The sequence below is a fragment of the Hermetia illucens genome, chromosome 1 (assembly GCF_905115235.1).
Source record: "Hermetia illucens chromosome 1, iHerIll2.2.curated.20191125, whole genome shotgun sequence".
Lineage (NCBI taxonomy): Eukaryota > Metazoa > Arthropoda > Insecta > Diptera > Stratiomyidae > Hermetia > Hermetia illucens.
In genome coordinates this window covers 130,182,214-130,200,427 of record NC_051849.1, presented here as the reverse complement: position 1 = coordinate 130,200,427, position 18,214 = coordinate 130,182,214, and the positions used below count along the sequence as shown (strand labels likewise).

Genomic DNA, 18,214 nt, shown 5'->3' with positions numbered 1-18,214 from the left:
TTTTGTGTCAAGTCTAAAAGGCACCTTCCCTTATCTGCGAAAGGCGGATGTGAAACTTTTTTCACAGAATATGGATATGTGGGGCTCGTTTAGTACTTTATTTCTGGGTGAAACTTAGAAGATTGACGACTGAAAATGTATGTCCCAAAAAGTGAAATCAGATTGATGCGTCTGCATGAAATCTAGGTCTCAAAATACATCTTGTTCAGAAATCAATTAGTATATTACCATGTTTTAGAAATTTACCGGAAAACCCCACTAAGTTCATCCTAGAAGTACAAAATTTGGTATCAATATAGGTCATCTATCAATCAATGCAACTATTATTAACAAAGGTCTTAGAGGCCAAAGTTTTGCATTTCAGCTAAATTGATTACACTCTAACACGTCTATGACGTCATCGTCATATAAAGTGAACTGATATGAACGGCGTTTTTGCATACATATCATAATTCATATGTATATTCTCTCCTATGTACGATGGAAAAACATGCATAGAGGGCTCCTTACATACAGATGAACAACTCCTTGGAAATAAGGTGATGTATATCAGGAGAGTACACAGCTTTCCGTGCTGGCCTGAATTAAAAAGGAATATTTTTTTACAATCTGTAAACTTGTCACTATGCATGAAATCTCGAATATGCAAATACTTTTTAAAAATAGCAAAATGGGTAATTTGCGAATTTTTCTTGCAATTTCTTTTTGTTTTTTTTTTTGCTTGATAGTTATCACAGTAAAAGTAAATATTTTTGGGGTTCCACACCTCGGCAATTTAAACTAAATCGGTTTAGCAGCTTTTCCAGAGTTGTGGCTTCCAGGTTTGACAATAGTTTTCTCATGACAACACTTACTGATGAGATGTTCCACAATTCTTTCTAGTCTACTTAGTTTCTAACAGTATATAATTTATACATATGCACATATACCGCATATACTTGAATCGACTGACTATAAGAATGAAGATCGTGGGTATTATATAGAAAAAGCGATTGGAGATACTGTTGTTCATATCAATGAAACAGTATGTCGTGGTCAATTAATAGTTAAATAGCTTTAGATCGTCTTCATAGGGAGGCAGGGACAAGCAAATAAGTCAAGAAGATCGTTAATGAAGAATAAGAATATGCTATTCTTGGATTGTGTATGTCCGGATAGCTGAGTGATTAGAGCACAAGGCGGTCGCGGTACAAATTTCACTGGTGGCAGTGGGATTCCACCACTGTCGGACACCAGTCGGCTCAGCTGTGATAATAATAATAATCTCGGGCGAGCGCAATGGTGACCACATTGCCTCCTACAGTGTTACTGTAGTGTACCGTTACCGTCTTGAATGAAGTGCTCTAACACACTTCAATGCCCTGATCCAAAATGGATCGTTGCGCCAACGATTATTATTATTCTTGAATTGGACCAAGGATGGAACTCTTGAAATCCAGATAAATTAAAAAGGATTTGAGACGCAGCTGTGAAACGCGACTCTGGGTACACAAACGGGTAAGACGCCAACCAGAATAGAACGGATGGTGAAAAACTATACGAGTCGAACTTCTAGAGGGGTGGTGGCCAACGCCTTTGGAGGTGTTAGCGTACCGTCCAGGGACTAAACAAACAAAATCGGTAAACGCCAAAAATTTGGCTAAGAGCGCCTCCTTTGAAACCCGTGATACACAATAAAATATCCGCAACAAGGCGAAACCTGTAAAAGGCAAGAATCTCGGTTGTAGAGCCAAACAGTTTAAACGGTAGTTTTCACCGAATGAAGCTTCGCGTTTTTGTGTAGGAAGATGATACTATCCTTCTTCTATCTGGCACTGTTAGGCAAAATCTTGTTAGAAATTTATGAAGGGGGGGGGGCAAGATGTACTGTTTAGCGTTTAGTCAAAAGGGGTTTGGAAGACAATGAGGGTCACAAAAACCATTGTCGATGAGATTTGAACTACACATGTATATATACATACATGCATTTCGACTTGAGCTAAAAATTGCATTAAATGCAACATAACACAATCGAGCCAAATAATTCAGAACATCTCTTTGATTAAAGACTATTAATCCGGTGATTGCTTGGTTATTGACAACGGCATGCATATATTTCATGCCAGTCGCGATGTTGTTGTTTAACTCCTTTCTATTCTATAATAATTCATATTTTTGCCTCAGCGACCTACTAGCAACGGTTCCACTTTCTTGAATAAGGCTCTCGTTATACCAAAGGACTATGTAATTACATTAAGCCAATATTCAGTTCATCAACCAATGAGTCTTTTATTCTCCTCGAAACTCGAAGTCAGCGGAAAAAAATCCAATTTCTTTAATGAAACAATTTTAAAGATTCTGCTAGGCACTAGGTATATTTCATTACAGAAATTGACGTATAGGAAAATATATGTATGTATAGCTATCATGCAATGAAGGGGAATCGTAAAACAGCACTAAATATCTCAGGAAATAGGGAAAAGGGTTTTATTACATCAAAATGAAATGAAGAAACGATTTTGATTTTTTATTACAGTACAATGTGATGTTACAGCATCGTTTCATTATTGTTAGGCGCGCAGCATTATGTAAACGTCCTTCCAGCGGCTATGCCACCTGATTCATATTGAAAATCGGAAATGCGGCCTACCCTCTCATGTAAAATTTTTGGACGGAACGATGAAGGTGGTGGGTTTGCATTCATTCATGGAAGCAGTTAGGATTGAAATGGATATTTTCCCGATGAAATTCAAGCAGGTATCAACCTTTTTGATAACCCATTTTAAAGGTTTTCCAGAGAACAAAATAAGCGGAAAAGCCAAAGTTTCCAATAAAATTCTCTCTACCACTTCCCACTTCAGCCACTCAGTTCAAATTGGCTTGTTAGCCATTATATAGTATTAAATATTATTTGATAAATAAAAGGTCTCTATATGAAAACCTATGGTATTTTCCTTCGGAGTTGTTGCCAACCAATATGTAGTCGTAAACACAAGGACAAATCGGAGCTCGGCACTTCAAACATGCAATATTTTGTGTATGGTATTTCTTATGTAAAAATATTTGTGTGAACAAAGGCTCCGATTGTTCATAGCTTGTAATGTACCTTTATGCATTTAGTATCTCAGACTATTTACTTCACTGCGGCATTGATATACAACGTTTTAGGCTGCAGTAAATTTGCATAAAAAAGAGACAATTTTAACCTACCATAACTTGGTCCTCAACAATATAATTTTCACCATCCTTCGTAATATCATGCTTTATGTGTAATTGCTTTCAGACGTGCAAGCAACTGCGTTGTTTTTTACAGATTTTCAGTTGAATAATTTCTGAGAATGGGCCGGTGAAATAAGTAACCCCTTTCTTACAACTGCACACTCCCCTTTGCAAGTAATGTCAAAATTAGGCGGGCTTCGAAAAATACGGAAAATGTGTGAAAAACAAACTGACAGTAAAGTGATTTTAAACAAGTATTTTTTTACACAAAACTTTAAAAATAATCCACCTTAATATTATCTACCTACTTATTTGCATATGTATATAAATATGTAAGTCCAGAAAATTCGTTGGCTGAAATACCATACTTAGGTTTAGTTTACTCCACACTTTATTTCTCAAGACAATACATATCCTTTTTAAATGGGGGAAGATCCATTTTCCAAAAAGATCCTACCGTGAACTATAGAAAACAGGAATTAGTAGCTTAGTAGTCTAAAAGTTCCTGGTGCCGAATGCGTCGAATGGCGAAATCGCGCCACAGATTTTCGGGGAAGCCGGTGGCTCAACTTCAAGCAACTTTTAGAAGCGGGTATTCGGGCGGCAGAAACCACGCTTCCTAAATATGCAAATTGATCGACACCTTCGAAGCTCTGCCGATAATTGCAGATAGGGAGAGTGCGATGATCCGTCAGACCAAAAATAGTCATCAGTATGGTCGAATTGTTTGAGGAAATATGTCATCTCCCATTGCATTCCTCAACATCCTCCGGACAAAGCAGCATGAAAAACGTTATCGATAACAAAAGCAAAAGCAAATAATATCGGTGACAGAATGAAACCTTGCGAACTTCGTTTTAGACCTCGAAATCCTCCGACATTTTACCTCAGTGCAACACATGGACATTTTGCGCCATTATATCTTTCTGTCTACGCTATCGGAAGCTTTTTGAAATCGATGAAGGGCAGGTGCAACGAAAATCTGAACTACTCCCCCTGTTCAAAAATAAACCGCAGGCTGTTTATGTGGTCAATGCAGGTGAATCCCGAGCGGACACCAGCCCTCGAGATATTCTTTGATGCGTTTCATGATTATTCTAGCAATTATCTTTGCGACGGCAAGGGGTGCGCAGGTACATCTCCAATTTTCATGCTGAAAATGGTCCCCTTCTTTGGTAACTTCACGACTATCCCCTTCTTCCACTCTCTGGGGAAGGTCTTAGATTACAAAATGTCCGTACAAGTGCAAGTAGCAAATCTGCAGTAACTGGACGTGCAGCGATAAACAACTCTGCGGGGAGACCGTCCAGCCCAGCGGCTTTACTCTCTTCAAGTGCATTTATGGCCGAAATGATTTCTCTTCTGCTTGGAGGAATAGCCCGTATTCGCATGTTGCGACGATTTTCCATTTCATCTATAAGTGGAGCAACTTCACTGGATGTAATACAGTCAAGAGCCTTGGTGAACTGTTCTTTCAATTGTTCACCATTGTGGATGAGATGTTGACCATTAACGTCCTTCACGGGACTATTGGAAAATTTGCGACCGCATGCAAGCTCTTTCATGATGTGGTATGCAGTCATAGTGTCTACGGCATCTTTCGCTTCCCTGGCCAATGAAGTACGCTAAACTTCTCGGGATTTGGCTTGGTATCAGAGTTCGAACGCGTCTCACCCACTACCACTCTCAGCGGTCAGTAGAGCCTTCAACCCCTTCTATTCATTGATTCGCTTCCACGATTCCCTGATTTTATGACGCATCTTCGGAATGTGACCGACGACCTATATAGCAACCGAAAAAAATAGGATTTTTAATGGCGCCCCAATGCTGTGGTATTCTCAGGCGGGTTACTCAGTATATCTGCCGTCCGATCAGCAAAGTAGCTCTACCACTGTCGAGCGATAGGTGGTTCATACAATCAGTCGATGTTGAACTTAGGGAGTCGCAGCTCCCCTACCCTGCGAGAAATGGTGGACGTAACACGCAAACGAACGTTAGCGACCATCAGATGTTGATCCCCTTCGAAACCGATGCCGGTGCTTCTCTTACTGCAGAGGAGACAACTCCTAAATCTAATGCTGATCGCCAACTAGTCGATCTGATTGCTCGTACTGCGTCATTTAGTAGTTTCACGACAATAAAACGCTGGGCATTGGTAAATTTATAAGAATGCCAAATGAGAAGCAAAAGCGATCACTGTCACCCGAGCGACTATTTCAAAAATCTTTACTATAAACTGTACACTCGGGATGGCAATGGATAGATGGCGAGAATATGGAATAAGTCCGATTTGTCAAGAACTGTGGAACTATTGACGCAATACATGCTACGCGGTTTCTCATGGAGAAATACCGTGAAAAGCATCGCCCTCTTTACATTGCATTTCTGGATCTGGAGAAAGCGTTTGAACACTTAGTGCCAGAAGAACTCGTGCGCTGGGTTCAATTGCACTACTACGATCTAAAAAGTAAAGTTTGAAGTATGGCGGGTGTAACTGAGCGATTTAAATACCTCGGGGCAACGCTATCAGACAATTGAGAACTGCGTTATGAAATTGCTTCACGTATTAATGCAACCTGGATGAAGTAGCCTTCCACAACTGGTGTTCTTTGTGAACGTATCTACGAACGTTTCAAATCTAAAATTTACCGCAATGTCGTCCATCCTGTCGCTATGTCGGGTGTTAGCCTACTATAAAAGACAGTGAACGGTGTCTTGCGGTGATGGAGACGAAGATGTTGCGTTGGGCTAGTGGCGTGACACGTCTTGATCATATCCGAAATGAGGATATCCGCAATCGATATGAGGTTGCACCGATCGTGGGAAAACTGCTAGAGAGTCATCTTTGATGGTATGGTCACGTAATTCGCGCTAACGAAAATTCGCTTACCAAGATTGGTCTGAACATCGAAGTTGAAGGTAATCGACCGAAAGGCCGGCCGAAACTTTACCAGTTCAACTTTTCGATTATTTTCTCATTGTCAAAATGTGATATTATCATCATTTCAGTTTCTATTGAAAAGTATCTCTTTAGCTAAAAGAGTACTGAACAAATCGGAATATCAAAAGCCGAACTCTTCGAGGATAACGGTTTTGTCTTCATCGTATGAGAGAAGTTTCCTATGCACGTTTTTTCATTCGTACATAACTAAAAATTCAAAATATTCCGCCGTTCATATGATTTCACTTTATATGATCGTTATGTCGTATATAAACGTCCTAGATTGTGATAAATTCATGTGAAATACCCAATTTTTAGTTTTTATTTTAATAGTTTTTGATTTTTTTCGAACTCCCCAGAATTGTGTACTGCATTATTGCTTGTCACGGCACCAGGTTATAAAATATGGTAAGATGCTATTATTAACTTTATTTGAGTAGATATCGGAACGGGATGTATTTTGAAGACTGGATTTCGTACAGCTGCATTATGATTTTTTTTTAGGCTTTTCTGTTGGATAGGCTCTTAGATAGAGACCTGTTGCACTTTCCGGCGGACGAATTTTGAGCCCTGACTCCCTTCTGTTCCACCCCATACTGCACCAGAAAGGTGCGAATTGTGATACTATAAGTGCAACAGATGACCCCGCCTACATAGTCTTTTCTAGTAGCATCTAATGAGGGCAGTAGTCTTAGTGGGGAAAATTCCTATTTCAGAGGGAAACTGCCATGTCAATGAGGTGGTTGTTAAATAAAAGTTTTTCCAAGTAACAACCCGTTTAATCCCCTTTGAGCAGCAAACCCTCACCACCTAATAAATTCACAATGTGTGAAATAAACAGTTGCAATAATTCAGAGTACTGAACAATCCAACTGGGAAAAGGTTCCGTCTGCGGAGAAGAAAGACAAGGTTGTAATCATTTCTTCATTCAAACGGTTTGATTCACTCAATAGCAATCTGGAAACCATTGTTAGCAAAGTATTCAATTCCTCCTCCCAGCGTTACTTGTGTCGTTAGACTTCACTGTGGTATAATATAGCCAACTTTCCATTGTCCGCGAATGTTCCTCGAAACTCCAAAAGGAAGTGCTCCCCACAAGAACAAATGATTTCAAGAAGTCCCCATTCGTTCTCATTACGGAACTTAAATCGATATGCACAAGTGTTGCATTCTGGCCCGACTAGTTTCCAGCTAGTGGGAACGATCAATAAAGCTCTTTACATTTTCAACTCGATTCAGTGTAAAATTTTCCTACAAGGACTCGGCAGGGTGTTTACGGCGTCTCGCGTGTGGGCTGTAATTGTGTAAAGTGTTGAACACCAAACGCCTACTCATGATTCGTCTCGAGTGTAGTTGAAGGACTTCCGTAGAGAATGCTCCCCCTTCACAGTGAGTCAGCACCCTAGGAATCAGTTCACAGATGAATGGGCAAATGCTCCATCGGATGGTGCTCATTTTATATTATTATGACAGTGAAAATATCTTATAAACACGCTTGTTAATTTTACGCACGAGTTGGTGCGTCTAATTTCTGGAAACAGTTGGGATAAGAATGGCGGGCTAGTCGCACTTTTTGACTGTGTCATTCTCAGTGGTTGCTCCCTTTGTATCAAAGTTCCATTGAATAAGCTTTTATGCTACGTTTCGACTTATAATTCAACACATTGGTGGTATAGGTATGATAATGAGATGATGGATATCATCTTGCTTTAGTAGACTTGATTTATGAACGTGTTTGTGACATTCTTCAGGGAAATAAGTTTCCACCTAAAAGTGGGCTCAGCGTTGAGAAGAAACATTTTTCATTAAAAGAGGTTAAAAGGCTTTCCTGATGTTCCATTTCCATCCGCCAAAAGAATTTACAGACATTTAAGTTGAATCATGCAAGGTGAAATCAACCTCCAAATTTGTAGTGTATATATATTGAATATACTCGATATTCAATTCGATGTGATCCTGACATCTTATCTTATCTTTTAAGGAGTAGTAAGAGGGAAAGAGGCAAACTTTGACCTACTGTAAATTTGTTAATAATAGTAGGATTCCCTCCAAACTTTCCAGAATATTCCAGAAGAATATTCAAACCTATACTACTGCAAATTTATGGATCTGGGATGACTTACCGCAACGCAGAGTATTTTGATGCCTAGATACTATGTGCACCAACTACCACGATTTTTTTCAAATTTTTAGGAATATCTTATAGATGGTACTCAGCAACGTGATACTTATATAATTGCTGCATTGCATGATATCTACCTTTATATGAATGGGACGGTAATTATGGTGTTAGTGTAATTGGTATCCTTCATTCTTAACCAGCTCGATTACTGGCGACTTATGATTTGCAAGTCGATGAGTTACTCTCTCGGGTCAATGCTATCAGTCAATAGAGAACTGCGTTATGAATTTGCTTCACGCTATGGTACTGAGCGTTGGCCGACTATAAAATACATTGAATGGCATATTGCGCTAATGGAGACGAAGATGCTGCGTTGGACTAGTGACGTGACACGCCTCGATTACATCCGAAACGAGGATATCCGCGATCGATATGGGGTTGTGAACAGGAGAATGGTTAAAAAAATTTATTATATTTATCAGTCGTACTTCCAACTCGCCGATATTTTGGTTGTTGAACAGTTCATTAAAATACTCAAACTATCGCCCCATCCCTCATTATTTCGGCAGAATGTGCATTGAGGTGTATATGAGCTCATCCTGCTGACTTGTTAGTGAAACTTCCACGTCTGTTGCGGTTGCTCTTTACATTTTCGAGATCACAGATCTGTTGGTTCTCTCAGGCTTCCTTTTCCCGTCTGTGATTCCGCTTTTCCGCTCGACGAAGTTTGTAATAAGCCTCTTCGCGTGTCCGCATTCTTTGGGAATGCAACACTACATCGTATGCGGCATTCTTCTGTTCCGTTCCTAGCTTACATTCATCGTGAAAACAGTCACTCCTAATTTTTTTTTGCGAGTGCGGCCAAGTATGTTGCCGTATCAAAGGTAACGTTCTACAGGTGGTTGTGAAGATCATTTGTTGATGCTTTATCTGCAGGGCCTCTGTTGACTTCAGTAATTGCGGCATATTTTTCCATTTATAGGTGTTACGGAGGACTCTGTTATGGATGGCTTCGGTGCTCATTCTTACCTGCGTTATTATTTCACCTTGGAGCAACATGCCAACGAGATTGTGATCCGAGTCTATATTGGCTCCCTATATGTTCTGACATTCAGCAAGGCTGAAAGGTGGCGGCGTTCCATCAACACGTGGGGAATCTGGTTGAAAATGGTTCCGTCTGGTCTGTTTGTGGATCGCTTTCCACTCTATTGGAACCAACGCATGGTCTGTACAGGGGCTCTGCGTGTACTTGGCTGTTAAAATCTTCAACTATGATATTAATATCATACCTGGGATAGGGTTCGAGGGTTCGTTCTACTGCCTTATGTAAGGTATTCTTCTCCGACTCTGCAGTCTTCTCTCTATAGGGGTGTGAACGTTAAATTTGCCTGGTAAGCGCAGAGTGTAGAGCCTTTCGGGTATGTTTTCCAAACCGATAATAGCAGATTTCGTTTTTGGCTGACTAAAAACATACTACCACCCCATGGTGGTTTACTGGATGGCCACTATAATATAATATATGGTGTGGTGGCACTTCTCCGGTAAACCAGTCCCTACCTAGAGCATCTATTATAACGCCGTTACATCAACCGTAACTTGGGTTTTCTGTGTATAGTTGGCGGCCCTACCCAACCTCGAGGACCAGTCCATACAATTTGTTCCGTTTTTAGACGCGGGAGACTCTCCTTCATCCCCCTCCTCCTTTTCGTAAAGAAAGAACTCCCAGCGGTTCCATGTGGTGGTGGAGCTAAGGTTTGGCAGTAGAGGTGTTGGTGTTGGTTCAGTAGGCGTTTCCTAGGTTTTATACTCCATCGTTGTATCAATCCACGAATGTAAGCTTTTGTGCACGGAGTAAGGTCGAAATGGTTGAGGATGCATTAGAGTAATACAGGGTGCGGCAGCATAACTTCCGTTTTTAAAATGCGCCACTCAGTTAGTTGATCTCATAGCGGAGGGCTAGTGGTTCAAGAGGGGATACTTTAAAGTTTTGTCCCGACATGGTTCAGTCGTCATCATGCGTTGGAATAGTGAGGAGCGTGCCTTTGCCGTTGAGGTTTACTTTTCAAGCGGATGTTCGGTTATTGCTACACAGCGTGTATTTCGGAATCGCTTTAATTTAGCCCCGTTGGCTCCCGTCCAAGATCGCAAATCAATTGTTACATGGGTCACTACATTCAGACAAACTGCAAGTGCGACAAAAGGAAGAACTGGAGTCCCTCGGCCCGTTAGATCACCTGAGAATATTGAAGCAGTGAGAGCGTCAATGTTGCGATCGCCACGGCGTTCTGCGCGCAAATACGCATCTGCCCTTGGACTATCCGATCGTTCTGTGAGAAGAATTCTTCGTGATGATCTTCATTTTCATCCCTGTAAGATGGCAATAGTGCAGGAACATTCAGAACGTGACTTCGATTCTCGGATGAACGCGTGTGAGCTTCTTCTTGATGTCGTTCCCGAGAGTGCTATTGTTTTTTTTAGCGACGAAGCCCATTTTCATTTGTGTGGGTCGGTTAACAAACAAAACATGCGCTACTGGGGTGACACCAACCCTCGAGAATTGCATCAAAAGCCTTTGCATTCACTCAAAGTCACATTGTGGTGTGCAATTTCCTCAGCTGGAATTATTGGTCCCTGGTTTTTTGAGGAAAATGAGGTTACAGTGACAGTGAATTCGGACCGGTATGTAAACATGCTACAGAATGTTTTTTTCCCACGGCTAGAAAATTTGGATTTGGGGGACACTTGGTTCCAACAAGACGGTGCAACAGCACACACTTCAAGAGCATCGATGGCTGTTTTGAGGGAACACTTTCCAGAGCGCCTTATCTCAATTAGAGGCGATTTGGAATGGCCGGCACGCTCTCCCGATCTGTCCCCTTGTGATTTTTTTCTATGGGGTTTTTTGAAATCCCGTGTTTATGTGAACCGTCCAAGAACCCTACAAAATTTGAAGACCAACATCCAAGAAGAAATTGCCAACATAACACCTGCTATGCTAACAAGAGTCATGACAAACGCCAGAAATCGAAAACAGAAAACAGATTTGATCTTCAAAACAATGTAAATAAAAACTTTAGACATGTACCTACATTATAAAAAATAAATAAATATTTTCCGATGCATACAATAGTTTTAATTGAGTTTTGAAAAAAGGAAGTTATGCTGCCGCACCTGTATAAAGCATTTATACATGCGTTAATATACATGCAATAGAAATACATATATACATGCATCAGTATGCTGTAAGGGGAAACGTTTGTTTAGTTAGCATGTATATCTTGGTGTTTGGCAATATATAAAGGAATATTTTGGATTATTAACTATGTACGAATGGAAAATTGTTCATAGAGAGTTCCTCACATAAAATGAACACAAAACTTTCATACCCGAAGCGCTTCCAAATACATCACCCAAACTCTTCCGTAGAGGAGATGAACTTGCTTCGTAACATTGGAGGCAGGGGCGTGGTTGAAGACGCGGCACAACATCACCGCCAAGTCGACCCACTGCGCGCTTATTTTTACAACAAATAGCAGGCGAGGCTCTTTAATGTGCCTGTTTTTGGCAGACTGTGGGATGACTGCACTTAACTTGAAGGATCGATCTTTCAATCCTCTGAGTGGTGTGAAGTCGGGCTAAGAGCGGACCGATCAATGGAAGTCGAAGGCAATGTATGGTAAACACATGAATTGTCTTTGGCAGCCATTTGTCCATTTACATTTGTCGAACAGATGGCTGGGGAGTTCTTTGCTGGAGCGGAGGGATTCATTTGTGCCATTCTGGACAGCGTGGTCGCCACCGGAGCTTATAAAAAGCTCATAACGACACAGCGGGTGGAAAACAACCAGTGCAGAATGTGTGGTTCAGCTTTAGAGACGTTGGACTATCTAAGATGAATGAATGGGTAGGTAGGTAGGTATCGGTGGCCGCTCCGAGGAGCCCAATTAGCGCTATGGTGCGCCATTTTGATGCCACAAAATCCTAAGACCGTGACTGTTGTTATGGAAACAGGAGCAGTCCAGCCGGCTAGGATCTTCAGAGTCACCCCGTAGCATTCACGATGGAAAGCAGCTCTCCGACCCTGCAGCTAGAAATCTCGCTGAGGTCCCCATAGAATGGTTTACCCAGTGTCCGCAGCCTGGCTCGAGCCAGAGCAATCGCAGAGAAAGTGCATGGAAAGGTAAATGAATAAAGAAACAAAAAATGATTAAGGTTTTGTGTAAAACAAAACCTTATTAAAATCGATTGAATCTCTGTCTCTCTGTCAATCTGTCACACCCGCTTTATTCGGAAACGGCTGAACCGCTTGTTACAAAATTTGGTGACAATATGTGCCCCTTTATTTTGTGTTAAGTTTGAAGAGAGCTTCCCATGCAAGCGAAAAGTGGGTGAACATTTTTTTACACAGGATATGGTTATGGGTGTATCAAATGAAGGGGCTAGAATAGTACCTTCCAAAACTGGCTTTATTTCTGATATTGCGTGAAAGGGGTGATAGGAATGAAAATAAGTGCCCCAAAAAGTAAAACAGGTATGGTTCCCAAACGAAAAATCTAAAAAAATCACAATGGTGTATCAATATGAAGTCAAATCCTCAAAATACATCACGTTCCGATATCTGCATGAATAAAGTTAATAATAGTATGTCACCTTGTTTTAGAAATTTACCGGAAAACCCCCTTAAGGTAAATTTCATCGCAGAAGTGCAATATTTTAGCATACATGAAAATATAGGACATAACTCTGTAGAGTTTGAAGGCAAGGTAACTAATATTCACAAGGTTATAGAAGGTCAAAGTCAAGTAAATTTATTGCACTCTAAGCTGTGTATCACGTTATCATCATCATCATCAACGGCGCAACAACCGATATCCGGTCTAGGCCTGCCTTAATAAGGAACTCCAAACATCCCGGTTTTGCGCCGAGGTCGGTATCCCTAAAAGTTGTCTGGCGTCCTGGCCTACACCATCGCTCCATCTTAGGCAGGGTCTGCCTCGGCTTCTTTTTCTACCATAGATATTGCCCTTATAGACTTTCCGGGCTGGATCATCCTCATCCATACGGATTAAGTGACCCGCCCACCGTAACCTATTGATCCGGATTTTATCCACAACCGGACGTCATGGTATCGCTCATAGATTTCGTCATTGTGTAGGCTACGGAATCGTCCATCTTCATGTAGGGGACCAAAAATTCTTCGGAGGATTCTTCCCCTGAACGCGGCCAAGAGTTCGCAATTTTTCTTGCTGAGAACCCAAGCCTCCGAGGAATACATGAGGACTGGCAAGATCATAGTCTTGTATGGTGAGACGTTTCGAGCGGAACAGTTTTTGCAAGCTGAAATAGGCTCTGTAAGCTGACAACAACCGTGCGAGGATTTCATCATCGTAGCCGTTATCGGTTGTGATTTTCAACCCTAGATAGGAGAAATTGTCAACGGTCTCAAAGTTGTATTCTCCTATTTTTATTCTTCCCATTTGACCAGTGCGGTTTCATGTTGTTGGTTGGTTCGCCTTCGGTGCTGACGTTGCCACCATATATTTTGCCTTGCCTTCATTGATGTGCAGCCCAAGATCTCGCGCCGCCTGCTCGATCTGGATGAAGACAGTTTGTACATCTCGGGTGGTTCTTGCCATGATGTCGGTATCTTCAGCATAGGTCAGTAGTTGGGTGGACTTAAAGAGGACCGTACCTCTTGCATTTACCTCAGCATCACGGATCTTTTTGCCCAGGGCCAGGTTAAAGAGGACGCATGATAGGGCATCCCCTTGCCGTACACCGTTGTTGATGTCGAATGGTCTTGAGAGAGATCCTGCTGCTTTTATCTGGCCTCGCACATTGGTCAGGGTCAGCCTAGTCAGTCTTATTAGTTTCGTGGGGATACCAAATTCTCTCATGGCCGTGTACAGTTTCACCTTGGCTATGCTATCATAGCCGGCTTTAAAGTCGATGAATAGATGGTACAACTGTTGTCCATATTCCAACAGTTTACCCATCGCTTGCCGCAGAGAGAAAATCCAATCTGTTGCTGATTTGCCTGGAATGAAGCCTCTTCGGTATAGTCCAATGATGTTCTGGGCGTATGGGGTTATCCGGCCCAGCAAAATAGCGGGGAATACCTTATAGATGGTACTCAGCAACGTGATACCTCTATAATCGCTGCACTGTGTGTTATCCCCCTTTTTATGTATGAGACAGATAATGCCTCGTTGCCAATCGTCAGGCATTGATTCGCTGTCCCATATCTTGAGCACAAGTTGATGAACCACTTGGTCACCTGGCGACTTATGATTTTTAATCCGATGAATTGCACGGACTGTTTCTTCTAAACTTGATGGTGGCAGTATTTGTCCGTCGTCTTCAGTTGGTGGGACCTCCAACTCGCCGATGTTCTGGTTGTTCAGTAGCTCATCAAAATACTCAACCCATCGTTCCAATATGCCCATTCTGTGGGAAATCAAATTTCCCTCTTTGTCTCGGCAGAATGAGCATCGATGTGTATAAGGCTTTATCGTACTGACTTGTTGGTAAAACTTCCGCGCCTGATGCGGTTGCTCCCTGTACTTTTCTAGTTCGCAGACTTGTTGGTTCTCCCAGGCTTCCTTTTTTCGTCTGTGAAGTCGGTTCTCCGCTCGACGGAGGTCGTGATAAGTCTCTACGCGCGCCCACGTTCTTTGAGAATGCAACATTACTCGGTATGCGGCATTCTTCCGTTCCCTTGCTAGCTTACATTTATCGTCAAACCAGCCGTTCCGACTTTTTTTGCGACTGGGGCCAAGTATGTTTGTGGCCGTATCCTTGATAACGTTCTTCAGGTGATTGTGAAGATCATTTGTTGATGCTTCATCTCTAGGTCCTCTGTTGACTGCAGTTATTGCGGCATCCATTTCCCTCTTATAGGTGTCGCGGAGGGTTGTGTTGTGGATGGCTTCAGTGTTCACTCTCATCTGATTGTCAGAGGGGTTCTAGGTGGTATTGTTATTTGAGCTCGGAGCACCATGCCAACGAGATAGTAATCCGAGTCTATATTGACCCCCCTATATGTTCTGACATTCATCAAGGCTGAGAGGTGGCGGCGTTCGATCAACACGTGGTCAATTTGGTTGAAAGTGGTCCCGTCTCGAGAGGCCCGCGTATATTTGTGGACCGCTTTCCGCGCAAACCAGGTACGTCCAACAACCATTTCGTGTGGCCCTGCTAATTGAATAATCCGCAGTCCGATATCATTTGTATTTTGATATAAGCTATGGGAACCAACGTATCGCCTGAATACGGGCTCCTTTCCTACTTGGCTGTTAAAATCCCCAAGTATGATTTCGATATCATATCTGGGACAGGCTTCGAGGGTTCGTTCTACTGCCTCGTATCCTTCTCCGACTTTGCAGTTTCCTCTGTAGGGGCGTGAACGTTAATGAGGCTTATATTTCTAAACTTGCCTCGCAAACGCAGAGTGCGTAGCCGTTCGCTTATGTTTTCAAAGCCGATAACAGCAGGTTTCCTTTTTTAGGCTGACTAGAAACCTACTCCGAGCACAGGTTTACTGGATGGCCACTATAATATATGGTGTAGCGGCTCTTCTCCAAGAAACCGGTCCCTGTCCAACGCATCTCCTGTAACCCTGTTACATCCGCCCTATATTGGGACAGGGTATGGGCTAGCTGTTTATCAGCTTCATCTCTGTACAGGGAGCGCACGTTCCACGAGAAAATGCGCAAATCGTTATTCCGTTGTCGTTGCCGGGTTCGTCGTTGTATTATCAGTCCAGTCCAAGGCTCCTGTTGTGGCTTCGTAACAAGTTGTTTTCCGTGTAGGGTTGTCAGCCCTACCCAACCCCCAACCTGGAGGACCAGTTGGAACAATTTGTCCTCGCCGTCATCCTTCTCTGTCTGCAGCTTTTCGTTTAGAAAGAGCTCCCAGCGGTCACCACGTGGAGGTGGAGATAGGGCTTGGTAGTAGAGATGTTGGTGTTGGTTCCATCGTGAGTACCAATCCACGCTTCGCCCTGGGACCTATGCTACCCTTTATATGACGTCATCAACATATAAAATGAATTTATATGAACGGTGGGCCCATGGGGACGTTTTAGTTTTTCTTTTCTTTTCATATCAGTGTCAATTACTCGAGGTAGACATCTGTATGTATATGTACGTGCTATTAAAGCTCGCGGGTAGTAACAAATATATGGTAATAGACACCTGTGTACCTAGTCACCAGCGGTTTTTTTGTGGGGTGCTTTTGTGTACGGATCAATTTATTGATTCGGTAATAGACAATGTTTGTTTAGTTAGGATGAAAGCCGAGCAACACTGTAAACGTTAGAATGCTATCAGGGCGTGCTGGGACGGAAGAAGGTGTCGGTCGGCAGCTGGAGCCCTACCGACCGATGCAGGCGTTGAGTTAGAGGTAATTCGGAAATTAGTGATACAGTGAACGTTAGATGCAGATGATTTCATCGACTTCTCTAAGAGTTTTCGTTTTCATGGGAACGTTGATCGACCCCAAAGTTGGGGTGAATTTGGTAGCGTTATGTCACAAGTTTGTACTACTTTATACGATTTCTAAAAGCGCACTAAAATGTACAGTTTTCCACAATTTTTTACGTCGCAGAATCACTTGTCACTAATCACCCTGTCCAAAGTGAAAATGTCCCACCATCAACTCGCCGGTCCAACTGTTCTGCTGTCCATTAATCATCTCTTCCTGGTCCCGCTAATTCTCAATGCAACAATACATTTTCAGTCGCCTCAACCAGAAACAACCGTTAGGCCTGCATTCCATAATATATGATCCGATCAAATTTAAGTGCGAGGTCAATGTTTGCTTTTGACCGGTCATTCAATATTCAAGAATTATTATTATATAAAAAATGTAAATCGTTTCTAGAAATTTTGTGGAAAGGTGACAAAAACGAAATTATAAATTTGAAAATATTACATGGTTGATCTTCTTTTCCTTCAGCCTTTGTCTCGTTCACAAGCGGGATCGACTCGTCGTGATCGGTTTCGCCATTTGACTCCATCGAATGCCTGATCTGGCTTTTAAATCCCCATCCAGCGTAACAAGCCACCATTGTTTCGGCCTACCTTTTGGTCGTTTACCATCGACTTCGATGTTCAGACCAGTCTTGGCAATTGAATTCTAGTTTAATTGCATGACCAAAACATCGAAGACGCCTCGCTCGCAATTTCTCCACGATCGGTGCAATCGCATAACGATCGCGGATATCCTCATTTCGGATATGATGAAAACGTGTCACGCCACTAGTCCAACGCAACATCTTCGTCTTCATTACCACAAGACGCCGTTCACTGTCTTTTATAGTTGGCTAACACTCAGAACCATATAGTGCGACAGGACGGACGGCATTGCGGTAAATTTTAGATTTGAAACGTTCGCTGATACGTCGATCACAAAGAACACCAGTTGTGGAATGCCACTTCATCCAGGTTCTATTAATACGTGAAGCAATTTCATAACGGAGTTCTCCATTGGCTGATAGCATTGACCCGAGGTATTTAAATCGCTCAATTCTGGGCAGGTCACTGCCGCTGACAGAGATTGTGTCTGTTTCATGGGGATCGGTGGTCAAAAATTCAGTTTTTTTCAGATTCAATCTGAAACCGTGTTGCATGAGGCGATCATTCCATTTTCGGACAAACATCATCTGTATAAAGCAATGTATAGGGCGCTGAACATTGGATATCCCGTGTGACTGCGTCCATAACAAGAACAAAGAGGAGTGGTGAGAGGGTGCTTCCTTGATGAATACTAGCAGAAACACGAAGCGGTTTTGATACACCCGCCATACTTTGAACTTTACTTTTCGGATGGTGGTAGAGCAATTGAACGCATCGCACGAGTTCTTCTGGTACTAAGTGTTGTCGTAGAGTATACCAGATGAGTTTATGTGGCATACGATCAAACGCTTTCTCTAGATCCAGAAATGCTATGTA

The 18,214-nt window shown here is 42.2% G+C and overlaps 1 protein-coding gene across 12 annotated transcripts in view; it reads left to right on the top strand.

The window, feature by feature from the left end:
- Window positions 1-18,214, top strand: part of LOC119657839 (potassium voltage-gated channel protein Shaw) — a 354,266-nt gene that overhangs the window by 48,762 nt on the left and 287,290 nt on the right. The window contains exon 1 of one of the 12 annotated variants that reach the window (XM_038064991.1): window positions 7,425-7,528. The exons of the other annotated variants lie outside the window; for them this stretch is intronic. The gene's annotated coding sequence lies outside the window, so the exon portion shown is untranslated. Of the gene's footprint in view, window positions 1-7,424; window positions 7,529-18,214 lie in introns of those variants that run through there. 12 annotated transcript variants of the gene reach the window in all.